This window comes from Macrotis lagotis, chromosome 1 (assembly GCF_037893015.1).
Source record: "Macrotis lagotis isolate mMagLag1 chromosome 1, bilby.v1.9.chrom.fasta, whole genome shotgun sequence".
NCBI classification, from domain to species: Eukaryota; Metazoa; Chordata; class Mammalia; order Peramelemorphia; family Peramelidae; genus Macrotis; species Macrotis lagotis.
The window spans coordinates 314,370,085-314,382,831 of NC_133658.1; the positions used below are offsets into that span (position 1 = coordinate 314,370,085).

The 12,747-nt window shown below is 39.0% G+C and overlaps 1 long non-coding RNA gene across 1 annotated transcript; it reads left to right on the top strand.

The window, feature by feature from the left end:
• Positions 1-5,458: 5,458 nt before the first annotated feature.
• LOC141517175 (uncharacterized) lies at positions 5,459-12,091 on the top strand. Its single transcript, XR_012476805.1, has 3 exons — positions 5,459-5,588; positions 10,999-11,019; positions 11,747-12,091. It is a non-coding gene; the product is annotated as an uncharacterized LOC141517175 (long non-coding RNA).
• The last annotated feature ends 656 nt before the right edge of the window (positions 12,092-12,747 follow it).

Consider the following 12,747-nt stretch of genomic DNA (forward strand, 5'->3'; position numbering starts at 1 on the left):
AAGGAGATACAAAAACTCTCTGAAGAAAATAAGTCCTTCAAATTTGGGCTGGATCTCAGGGAAACCGAGGACTTTGTGAGAAATCAGTTAACAATAAAAAAAACAAAAGAATGAAAAATTAGAAGGAAATGTGGAAAAACATTGGAAAAACAACTGACCTGGGAATCAGATCCAGAAGAGATCATTTTAAAATTATTGGGCTACCTGAAAGTCATGACCCAGAAAAGAATCTAGACTTCATGTTTAGAGAAATTCTCAGGAAAATTGCCTTGATATCCCAGAAGCAGAGGGTAAAATGGAAATTGAGGGAATCCACTGATCACCTCCTGAAATTGATCCCAAAATGAACATTCCCAAGAATATTATAACCAAATTCCAGAACTCCCAAGTCAAGGAGAAAAATGTTACAAGTATTCATAAAGAAACAATTCAGATATCACAAAGTTACAGTCAGGTTTACACAGGATTTGGCAGCATCTACATTAAGGGCTCCTAGGGCTTGGAATGATATTCTGGAAGGTTTAAAAGAGCTTGTATTACAACCAAGAATAAACTACCCAACAAAACTGAGCATCCTCTTCCAGGGGAAAAATGGACATTCAATGAAATAGGGGACTTCCAAACTTTCCTGTTGAAATGACCAGAGCTGAACAGAAAGTCTTATCTTCAAGTATAGGACTTAGGTGAAGCATGGTGAGGGTGGACAGGAAGGGCAAATGATAAGGGACTTGATGTTGAACTGCTTGCATTCTTGCATGGGATAATACTACTGATAACTCATATGAACCTTCTCATTTATTGGAGAAGTTAGAAGGAGCATTTATAGATTAGGCACAGGTAGGAGCTGTATTTGAAGGTATAATATATTAAAAAGATGGAGTTAATTGGGGAGAAAGGAATGTACTGGGAGAAAGGGAAAGGAGAAGTAGAATGGGGTAAGTTATTTCTCATAAAAGAGACAAGAAAAAAATTTTGCAATGGAATGGAAGGAGGGAAGGTGAGCAGGAAGAATGAGCTTTCATTCTCATCAGAAATGACTCAAAGAGGAAGTAGCATTCATACTCAATAGGGTAAATATCTTACCCTAAAAGAAAGAGGAGAGGAAAGGGATGGGAGAAGGGGACAGGAGAAGCAGAGGTGGGGCTGAGGTGATAGAAGATAGTGAAGATCATGGGAAAGGATAGTCAGATACAATACTCTTTTGAGGAGGGACAAGGTGAAAGGACAGAGAGAAGAGAATATATGGGATGGGGAGGAATTAGATGGAGGGGAATACAGCTAGCAATAGCAACTGTGGGGAAAAAATACTGAAGCAACTTCTCTAAGATTTATTAAGAATGTGATCCATCCCAGAGACAACTGATGGTATTTGAGCACAGAATGAAGTACATTTTTTTCTCTCACTTTATTTTTCTTGAGGTTTCTCTGTCTTTGTGGAGGAGGGGTTATTCTTTAGTTTTACAATAAGATTATTGTAGTGATGTAAAAATAAATTTTTAAAAAAGGAAGAAAAAGAATTTTTTCTATCGTGGAAGATAATCATTTTTCAATTTATAGATTTAGAAAATTACATAGGATACTGACAAATTAAAAGGGTCATACAAGGTTTCACAGCTAGCATGTCACTGTTTTACTTTGTTTTGTTTTTTTTTGTTTTTCACTCACATGAAAAAAGTGAACATATTGTGGAGTTGGAAAATAAATATATAGTTTGTTAATTATTAAAGTTAAAAAAAGAAGTGGGTGAGGTTGTTCTGCAAGGAAAGACACCATCCACTTCTGGAGTGAGAAGCTAGCTATAATATGCTTAGGCCTCAGGTGAAAATGTTTGGTCCACTGAAATGTCCTGGGGGAATACTAGGTGATAAGGGGAATTTCTTTTCTTTTTTTTAATTGAAATACATTCATTTTTATTTTTTATTTTTATTTTATTTTTTTGACATTTTAACATTTTATTTGTTTTCCAATTATATACAATAGTAATATGTACCCATCATTTTTTGCAAGGCCCTGAATTCCACAATTTTCCCCCCCTCCTCCCTTCCTCCCCAACAGAAGGCTGATAGTCTCTATATTGTTTCCATGCCATACATTGATGTAAATTGAATGTGTTATAAGAGTAAGCATAAGATTAAACATAAACCCCCTCCCACCCAAGAAGATGAGAAACCTCAAGAATAGAGAGAGAGAGGGAAAAAAATTGTACTTCAGTCTGTGTTCAGATTCCAATGGCTCTGTCTCTGGGATGAGTTGCTTTCTTCACCAGAGAAGTTGCTTCAATATTTTTTCCCACAGTTGCTAATATTAGAAGTACCTCCACTCTATTTCTCCCCACTCTCATTTATTCTATTCTCTCTCTCCTTTCATCCTGGCCCTGTCCAAAAATATATTGAATCTGAATACCCTCTCCTTCAATCTTCCCTCTCTTCTGTCTTTTTTAAGATTTTTGCAAGGCAAATGGGGTTAAGTGACTTGCCCAAGGCCACACAGCTAGGTAATTATTAAGTGTCTGAGACCAGATTTGAACCCAGGTACTCCTGACTCCAGGACCAGTGCTCTGTCCACTGCACCACCTAGCTGCCCCCTTCACTCTCTTCTATTACCTATTCCCCCCCCTTCTGTCCCCCCTTCCCCTTCATCTCATCCCTCTCCTCCCATCCTTCTCCAGGGCAAGATAGATTTCCTCATCCTATTAAGTGTGTATGTCATTTCTTCCCTTAGCCATTTCCAATGAGAATGAAGGCTCGCTCATTCCCCCTTGCCTTACCCCCCTCCACTCCATTGAAAAAAGCTTTTTTTGACTCTTATGTGAAATCTCTCAGCTTCTTCTTCATCTCCTTTTCCTTCCTCCCAGTACTTTCCCCCATCACCCATTGACTCCATCCCTTTACCACATCATACCATTATATTCCGCTCCTTCCTATGTCCTGTCTATATATGCTCCTTCTAACAGCTCTTATAAATGAGAAAGTTCATATGAGTTATCAATATCTTCTCCCCATGCAGGAATACAAACAGTTCAACTTCATCAAGTTCCTCATTAGTTAGTCCCTCTCTTCCACTTCCTCTATGGCTCACCAGAGTCCTGTAATTGGAGATCAAACTTTCTGTTCAGCTCTGGTCATCTCAATAGGAAAGCTTGAAAGTCTGCTGTTTCATTGAAAGTCTATCTTTTACCCTGAAAGAGGATATTCAGTTTTGCTGGGTAGTTGATTCTCAGTTGTAAACCAAGATTTGTTGCCTTCCAGAATATCATATTCCAATCCTTACGAGCCTGTAATGTATATGCTGCCAGATCCTGTGTAATCCTGACTATGGAGCCTTGGTAGTTGAATTGTTTGTTTCTGGCAGCTTTTAGAATTTTCTCTTTGATTTGGGAGTTTGGGAATTTGGCTATAATATTCCTGGAAGTTTTTCTTTTGGGATCTCTTTCAGGGGGTGACCAGTGAATTCTCTTGATTTCTATTTTACTCTCAGCTTCTAGGATCTCAGGGCAATTTTGCTGTATTATTTCTTGAAAAATGAAGTCTAGGCTCTTCTCCTGGTCATGGCTTTCAGATAGCCCAATAATTTTTAAATTATTTCTTCTCGATCTGTTTTTGAGGTCAGTTGTTTTTCCAATGAGATAGTTCACATTTTCTTCTAATTTTTGACTTTTTTGGAAGAGTTTTATTTCTTCCTGATTTCTTACAAAGTCACCAGCTTCCTTTAGTTCTATTCTGCATTTAAAGGAATTATTTTCTTCAGAGAACTTTTTAAAATCTCCGTTTCCAGCTGGCCAATTCTACTTTTTAAGGCATTCTTCTCTTCGTTTGCCTTTTGTTTTGCTTTTTCCATTAAGCCTAAACTGGTTTTTAACATATTATTTTCTTCAGTTTTTTTTTGTATTTCTTTAACCAAGCTGTTGATTTGGTTTTCATGATTTATATGCATTGCTCTCATTTCTCCTCCCAATTTTTCCTCCACCTCCCTTAATTGCTTTTCAAAGTCTTTTTTTGAGCTCATTCATTCTCTATTTCTCTTGGAGGTTTTGGATGTGGAAGCTTTGATTTTGTCATCATCTGAGTATGTGTTTTGATCTTCCATGGGACTCTATATTACTAAAGTAATTCTCTATGGTCAGATTCTTCTTTTTCTGTTTTTTTACTCATTTCCTCAGCCCAAGACTAATTTACAGCACTTCCAAGGCTTTAGGATTTTTTTGGGGGGGACACCCCACTGAGACCTTTATTCCTCCAAGGTCTTATGCTCTCTCTAGTCTATGCTTTGATATGTAGATGTCACCCCCTACTTCCCTCTGCCTTGAGGCTATATAAGGAGGGATCCAGCTTGGTTATTTAGTATGGAAGCACAAACTGCAGTATCTGAGTGTAGGTAAGCAGCACAGTCCTACCCCAGGGAGAGAAGAGAAATCTCTGCAGACTTCCTTTACCATCTCTGGCGATGTAGGCTGCTTTCTCCAGATTCTCGCTGCAGATTCTGTGGCTGGGGCTCCTCTCTCCACATTCATTCTGGTGGAGCAGAGTTCTCTCATTGCCCCTTCAAGCTGTTGCTGGTGATCTCTGGGCTGGACTGGTCTGTGCTGAACTGGGCTGCACTGAGCTGAGCTGCACTGTGGCCCGACTTTTTTTCCATCCCCCAGTCCTGGTGAAACACACCTTTCCCATGGAACTTCTAAGTTATCTTGGACTGGGAAAACGTATCACTCAGTCTTTCTGTGGGTTCTGCCCCTCTAAATTTTGACTAGAGCCCTCATTTGTTTGTTTTTTAGGAGGATGAGAGGTAGGAGTTCACGGGAAATGCTGCCTTCACTCCACCATCTTGGCTCTGCCCCCAATAAGGAGAATTTCTAAAACTTGGTATGTACTCAATTTAATTGCTAGTTCAAATCTTTTAGAAGTTTTTTTGGCTATCTGAATCTTCCAATTTCTAGTTCAGTAAATAGTTGTTTTCTTTATTGGGGGAATCATACTTGTTTGAAGAGAGTCATTTACCTGTCTGATGTGATCACAGAAGTCAGGGTCCTTCTTATTGACATGATATATTAATTTTGACTTGGTTTGATTGATTTTTGGTAATGATAGATAGGAGGAAGTAGGGGAGGGACAGTGAAAATACACCCATTTTAGAGTCAGGAAAACAGGTCTAAGTTTTGCCTCTGGCAGGTGTTTATTAGGTGATCCTAGAAGGCTCTCTTAGGGGCTATAACAACTCAGTTAAGACACAAATTTACAAATAAATTGCTAATGTGGATGGAAGAAATTTCATTGAAATTACTGGTCTGAACTAAAAAAACCTCCTAAGTCCAGAATGTGTGATTGAAATGTGGACACCCAAATACAGAACCAGAAGGATCAGCCAGCTTAGGAGAAGGTTTAGATTCTCAGTTCTAGAATTGAGAGGCAGCATAATGTAAAAAGAGCTAAGGAATTGGAATCAAAAGTTCCAGGATCAGGTTATGAAGGCAACTAAGCATCAAGTATAATAGAAACAGTCAGGACCTAGAGTGACTTGAACCTGCCCAGGAAGTCAGGAAGACCTGAGTGCAAATCACACATCAGGCACTCATCACAGTGGAGATAATGAATGTAAGATGTTTTATAAATCCTAAAGTGCTTTATAAATGCCAGTGATTTTTTTTGTTATTTTTACTAGCTCAAGGACACTAAGTCTTTAGTCTGGTAATGATTTTATTCTCTGACTATATTCCTGCTGGGTTCCAACAAATGTTTATGGAGGCATACTAGTACAGGAGTGTGTTGGTAAATATTTAGCAACCAAGCTCTTCAGGAATTAAAATAATATTGTATACACACACACACACTTTTAATTTTCATCTTCATTATTAACATTTTCTCCATCATTTTAAGCCTAAGCAATGAATAAAACAATAAATCATACCCAGATTGTTAGGAATTGCAGTCTTCTGAAGAATAAATACTCACACTGAAAAATAACAATCAGAAATCCAAATAAGAGCTGGCTCCAGGATACCTCTTTTTACTTACTGAGTGACTCTGGACAAGTCATTTAACCTTTCGCAGTCTTAGTTTCTTCATTTAAAGGGTTGTTTTGACGTTTAAATGAATAGATCCAAAGAACAGGTGCAAAAATGCAAAGTGCTTGCAAAATGCTAGCTATTACTTTTGTTGTTTTGTTTTGCTTTTTGCAAGGCAATGGGGTTATGACTTGCCCAAGGTCACACAGTAGGTAATTATTAAGTGTCTGAGGTCGAATTTGAACTCAAGTCCTCCTGACTCCAGGGCCAGTGCTCTATCTACTGCATCACCTAGCTACCCCCATTACTACTTATAAGTTCTGACTCCAACTCTAACTAGTGAGTCTGTTCATGTCCTTAAACCTTGGGTTTTTCTTTTTTGGGGGGGGGTCATTTTTTAAAATACATGAGTTGGTCTAATGATCTCTAATGTTTCTTCTTCCAGCTATAAAATCTATGACCTTAGGCAAAATGGATATTATAAATATAAATTCTCCTGTGAGATAAGTATTTGAGAGAAAATTATTCCCATTTTAGAATTATGTAAACCAAGGCAGATGAATCAACTTGCTCAAGGTCATAGTAAAAATCTGAGGCAGAATGTAAATCAGGTTTTCCTGGTCAAGGGCAGCATCGAATATACCATACTATCAATATGAACTGTTGTTTCTGAACTTGGTTCACTCACACCAAATCAGAGACAATGATTAACACATGCTGGAAGAAAAGGGAAGGGTTCTGGGGCCACTTCAGAAGAGACAATTCTGAGGAAGTTGAGGGTTGAGGGTTCCTAACACTAAGAATACTTCGCATCAAGGACCTACTTGGGGAAATTAGCAACTCTTTATATAAACATCCAAATATAGACTAAAATGACTTGATTATAGTGCCAAATTTACTTCTTCCTTATAGTTCTTAAAAACAATCCTGATTGGGAAAGATCAGTTAATCAAAACAACATTTATTAATGACTATTATGTACCAGGAACTATGGTAAGCACTGAGGATACAAAAATGAAAGTAAACTCTGTCCTCAAGCAGCTTACATTTTGTCAGAAGAAATTGATATAGATATAGATATAGATATAGATATAGATATAGATATATAGATATAGACATAGATATAGATATAGATATAGATGATATAGATATAATATTGTCATATATTATAGCATATATCTGTCATATCTTTATACACAAATTGAACATGTTTATATACACATACACACATGTAGATATCAGCCAAAACATCTCTAATCAATTATTTCCATTCTCATAAATCATAAAATATGTTAGAGAGATGTTAATGTATTAAACAAAGTACAAAGATGGTGCACTCTGTTACTCACTTAAAGAATTTGCAGTTCTCTTGCATGGAATTAAAGACCTTCCAGCTGTTGACTGACCAAGCCAGTCCTGTCTAGTTCAGACAGGGAGTAGCTTCAAAGTGTACAACCCCTGGCAGTCTAGAGGAGAACCAACTTTGGAGAAGGAACCTTGAAAAGGGATGCTCTTTGTCCGTATGCAACTGTGGAAGGACAGGGGAGAAGAATTTCCCCCACTTAGAATTCTCCTCTCCTCCTAAGCCACTTTGTAGAGGAGCTCCTCACCCAGTAGGAGACACTGCACTCAGAGGAGAGGTGATCATTGGAGACAGCTCTGAGGAGAACGTCCCCAGGCAGCCAAGAAGATGGACAGTGTGACATAAAGAAAGAAAGAGCCCTACTCATTGAGAAGATGAGCTTCAGAAGAAAGAAGGTCCATGGAGTCCAGCTGAACAGCTAAACTGATCAATAGATGGGCTGTAACCAATAAGAAGTGTTAGGAGAAATGAAAGCCCTTCAGTGTGGGAGATGGGAGTTGGCTTGGCCACATATGATTGCTATGTGGGAGTCTGACAACTAGGCTTCTCTCTCTCTCTCAATCTCTCTCTCTCTCTCTCTCTCTCTCTCTCTCTCTCTCTCTCACACACACACACACACACACACACACCACACATATGCACCCCAGGTTGCTGGAGATGAATGCTTTTAAAGTTACTGTTTTTTACTGTTCAGTCTTAGTAAATGATTTTGCTTTGTTAGCTTACTATTAAAGTTAAATGTACTGCTTGGGGCTCATTGATTTTGTGAGTATGATCTTACAATTTACCTAAAATTAAGAATGATAATTCACCCCCTGAAGACCCGGTCTTCAAGTGCTAAGTTGGGGAAATTGTTCATAGGATGAATGACATATGCAAAATAAATACAAGATAGGTATAAGGGTGGGCAGGAAAGAGGCCTTAGTTGCTGTGACAACCAGGAAAGGTTTAATGGAGATGGCTGGCATTAGAGTTGAGCTTTGAAGGAAGCCAGGGATTCCAAGAGGTAGAAGTGAGGAGGGAATACATGGCAGGTAAGGAATCCATTCAGCCTGTTACAGGTAGAACCTGTTCAAAGGCATGGTGATTAGAGATAGTCCATTGAGCATGAGGAACAGCAAAAAAGTCAATTTGGCTGAATCATAGAGAAGAGGAGCAGGGATAAGAAGAGAGTAAAAGCTGTATGCAGAAACTGCCATTTTCAAACAGCTGGTTTGGCAGAGCATCTTCTGGTAGTTTAAGGGGAATTTCCAATTATATGTATATGTGGTACAGATATAGCAAGGGTTGCCCATCATTAAGAAGCTACTGGGAGAGGGAGAACATCAAGAGATGGAGAGCCCAAAGTCAAGGGGCTAGGTTAGGGACTCTGCAGGGTCAGAGGGAACTGGCTCTAGTCAGGAGACAGTGAGAAAAGGCACAGATGTGAGAGGGAGATGTGGGGGGTAGCTGTGGGAGATCAGGAGACACTGCCCTAGGGCTGGTGCTGTACCCTCTGCAGAAGCCCTTTCACAGGTGCTCGGAGATAGGATTTAAGGACCCAATTAGGGAAATGGCATTTTGGAGTGTCTGTCCCCCAGCTCAGAGGGAAAACTATAAATCTCCAGGTTAGGGGACCAAAGATCACATCATTTAATAAAAACCAGGCTTCCCGCCCTGACATTTCCTCCCTTCCATATTTATCCCCCTCTAAAAACACAGCAGTGCACAAAATCATGCGAAATGGTTTTCCATTTAACATCAACCCCAAGCGGTACAGCAACCAATCGAGTCCTGGACCATAAATCTCCACTTCCTCGCCCTCCTTTAATACTTGCCTCACCCACCCTATGCATGGCCCTTTTAAAAAAAAAACAGGAAAGCCAAAAGGAAAAGGAAAAGAAAGAAAAAAGAAAGAAAGAAAATTAAAAATTAAAAAATAAATTACTTGGGAATTTGTTTTTAATTAAGCAATAAGGCTCAATGGGGTACTGCTGCCATGCTATAAAAACGCTCCTGGGGTGTGGGGAGACATTTGGTCCAGATGAACGCCTCAAATCACCCCCAGAATGGGATTAGATGATTACTCCCTGGAGTTAATATTAGATGATCTTCCCCAGAGTTGTCTTATTGCTATTATAAAAAGTCTTCATTGAGGGGGGAAATGAGTGGGGTTTTTTTGTGCTTGAGGAAGATAGAGCTGGCAGTTTAGGTCTTCAGAACAGCCTGTCTGTTCTGGATTGCTCCCATACATCACTCCACCTATTTAAAATGCCTCAGATCCCGTGGGCACATTCCCCTGACCCCAGCAGTTCAACAATTAAATTTGTAGGAGGGGGTGGTGGTTTGCTGTGGTAGAAGGAAGCAAGGAACAAATAGCTTCAAAAATTAATAAATCCCCTTAGACAAGAAAGGGAGTGGAGGATTTTCAAGAAAAGGGTGAGGGATGAGAGCAGTCTGATTTTAAGATATTTACAGCAGGCTGAATCTCCACTCCAGCAAAGAGGAATGCAATATCATCTACTATGTCTAACAAGGAAGGTACTCAGAGTATGGAAGGGTCCTGGGTTAGACTCTTCAAAGTGAGATACATCATAAGAAATCAGTTTTAAGGCAGCATAATCTGGTGGGTGGCTGGTCTTGGAGTCAGATGTGGTAAGTGAAGAGTCCCAGCTCCCACAACTTACTCTGGTCAAGTCAGTTGCTTGGAGACACAGTTTCCTCATCTTTATAATGGGAATATTATGAATATTAGTCTTTGGGTCAAAAAGACTTGAGTTCAAATAAGGACTCTGACACATACTGTCAGAGTGACCCTGAGTAAATTTCTTAACCTCAGATACTCCAGATAGTTCTCCAAGACTGTCTGTTCTTAAGAGTTGATATAGATCTACAGTGGCAATAGGAGTTTGCCTCAAAACTAAAAAACGTAAGTATATATGAAGACAACTTATATCACATGATCACATAGCAGCAGGAAGAAAGATATTAAGTTAGTAAACGTGAACAACTGCTATTAGTCTATTCCTTTACCCATTCTGCTACTGAAAAAAATTGAATCTAAAGTCTTAAGATCCAGGTTCAAATCCTGGTTGTTCTACTTACTGTCCATATGACCTTGGGTAAGTCCCATAGCACCAACTCTCCTGAACTCAAGTTTCCCCAAAGATAAAATGAAGGGATTGAACTAGTTTGCCTCTGAGATTGCTTCCTGCTCTAAATCTATGATTATCATTATCCTCTAACCCCAGTTTTTCTCTTTGCTTCCTCCACTTCTTTCTCCTAATTTCTATCCCACAACCATCTTGCTTTCTTCTCCTATCCTCAACTCCTTTTTCCTCCTTCCCCAAAACAAAGCCAGAATTTCCTTGTCATTTCTGACTCAGAAGGGTTGGCTAACTTATGAACCAACCCCAATTCATAGGCTCTCAATTCAAATCTGCCCTCAGACACCTACTAGCTGTGTTGTTTTGGACAAGTCATATAACCTCCGCCTTGTTTTCCTCATCTATAAAATGGGAGTAATAGTAGCAGCTACCTCCCAGGGTTTTTGTGGGGGTCAAATGAGAAAATATTTGTAAAACAATTAAGACAGTGACTTCCTATAATTAGCTATTACCTATTAACTAAACTGACATTTAATTTTTTTTATTGACAGAATGGAGCTGGAAAGAATAAGGTGAGTTGTTTAAGAGATAACTAAGTAGAACTAAAGTTGTCCAGGCCAGGGAACTAAGTTTTCTAAGGATAATGAGGGCTATATCATCTCCCTACTTTCTATTCTAAGAATGGGGGTGGGGTGGGTAGAGCACATAAGGTGTGAATTTGATGGAGATTTAAGAACTGGAGGGAGCTAACTTCAGCTGTCCTTAAGCTAGGTGGAGTCTCCTACCATCCCTCTATCTACCTCCTTCCTTTACACGTATTCAGGTAGTTGGCATAGAGTCTCTGCCCAGGAGGGCATTAGGAAAGGCAGAGACTTCATGCTCATCCCCAAAGCATCAGCCTTCTGCATCCTCCCAATCCAGAGGCAGAGATTCTAACCAAGATGACAAGTCATAGGGTTTCTCTTTGAAAGATTCCTCCTATCAGCAAGAGGGACAACTCAACTGTCCCAAGATAAAGGGAAGGGTCACTGCTTCTAACTAGTGGGTGAGAAAGGGACCACTATCAGATAAGGACAGTGACCATGAGGCACCTAGGTAGTACAAAAGGGAAATTTGAAGGAATGGGGAAGACAGAATAAGCCACTTGGTCTGTTCCACAAAGCTCAATTCACACCCATCTCACACAGCTTAGCACCATAACTTTTCTTGAAACCTCCCCAATTTCTCTCAAGTCTTGTGCATAGTACAGGCTTGGATTATTCTATTTCTTGAGATTTTCCTTCCCCCTTCTTTCTGTAGTTTCTTCCTGTGCCTGCTTCCATTCCTACATCCATATCCATAGGCCAGAATACCACTTCTAATTTGGAGGCTTGTGTGAAGAATGAATGTCTGTCTGAGCCACCTCTACCTATAAGAACCTGAATGGATGGATCTTTATATCTACACTTCAACTTCTCAAACAAGAGACTATTCTCAGAGGGAACAGGAAACTGCCTGGCACTTTCCTCACAGGCCCTCAGGTCAAGACAAAATTTACTTACTCAAAACAATTGGGAAAATAATGTCCTGCATTAAAAATAATTTGCTGTTTATTCCCTCTATAATTGTGACCTAAGAACTCAACCCATTAAACAATTTCACCAATCTAAGCTCAATGGGAAATGTCTCACTTTAAAAGAGAAGGCGATTTTCAGAATCAACTTTTATGGTACTATTGACACCAAACCTGGAAGTGGATCAGGTTTCCTCAGTCAGAGACATTGAGACCAGTTCCCATATAAATACAAAGTGAATTGATTGCAGGGGACTGAGTCCTGACCCATTGCCTATTATATAGACTTACTATAATTCACCTAATTTTTTTATTCAGTCTGATTCTCTGAACTGTGGGTTGGTTGGAGATCAAACTATAATGGAGACTCAGGAAAAGTTTATTTTATTTATTAATTAATATTATCTTATTACTTTTATCAATATTACATCAACAGTTAAATTGTACTAGTATGTCTCCTAGATATAATTTCTATTTGTGTAATAGCTACTTTATTATTTTCTTATTTGTACCTAAAGTATTTTCTATTGAATTCAGACTAATGGAAAAACAATTAATGTTTAGAAAATCAATGTTTGGAGACTTAGATAGAAGTCTAATGCTTTTATGTCTGATGGATAGAGAAAGGTAAAGCAGAATCCTTTTCTTCTGTCAGAAGGCCTACAGTAATATCTCATCAGAATGGAACTGGACTGTGTTTACATCAAGTAAACCTATACTGTTGATTACACATTTGAAAAGACTAAAG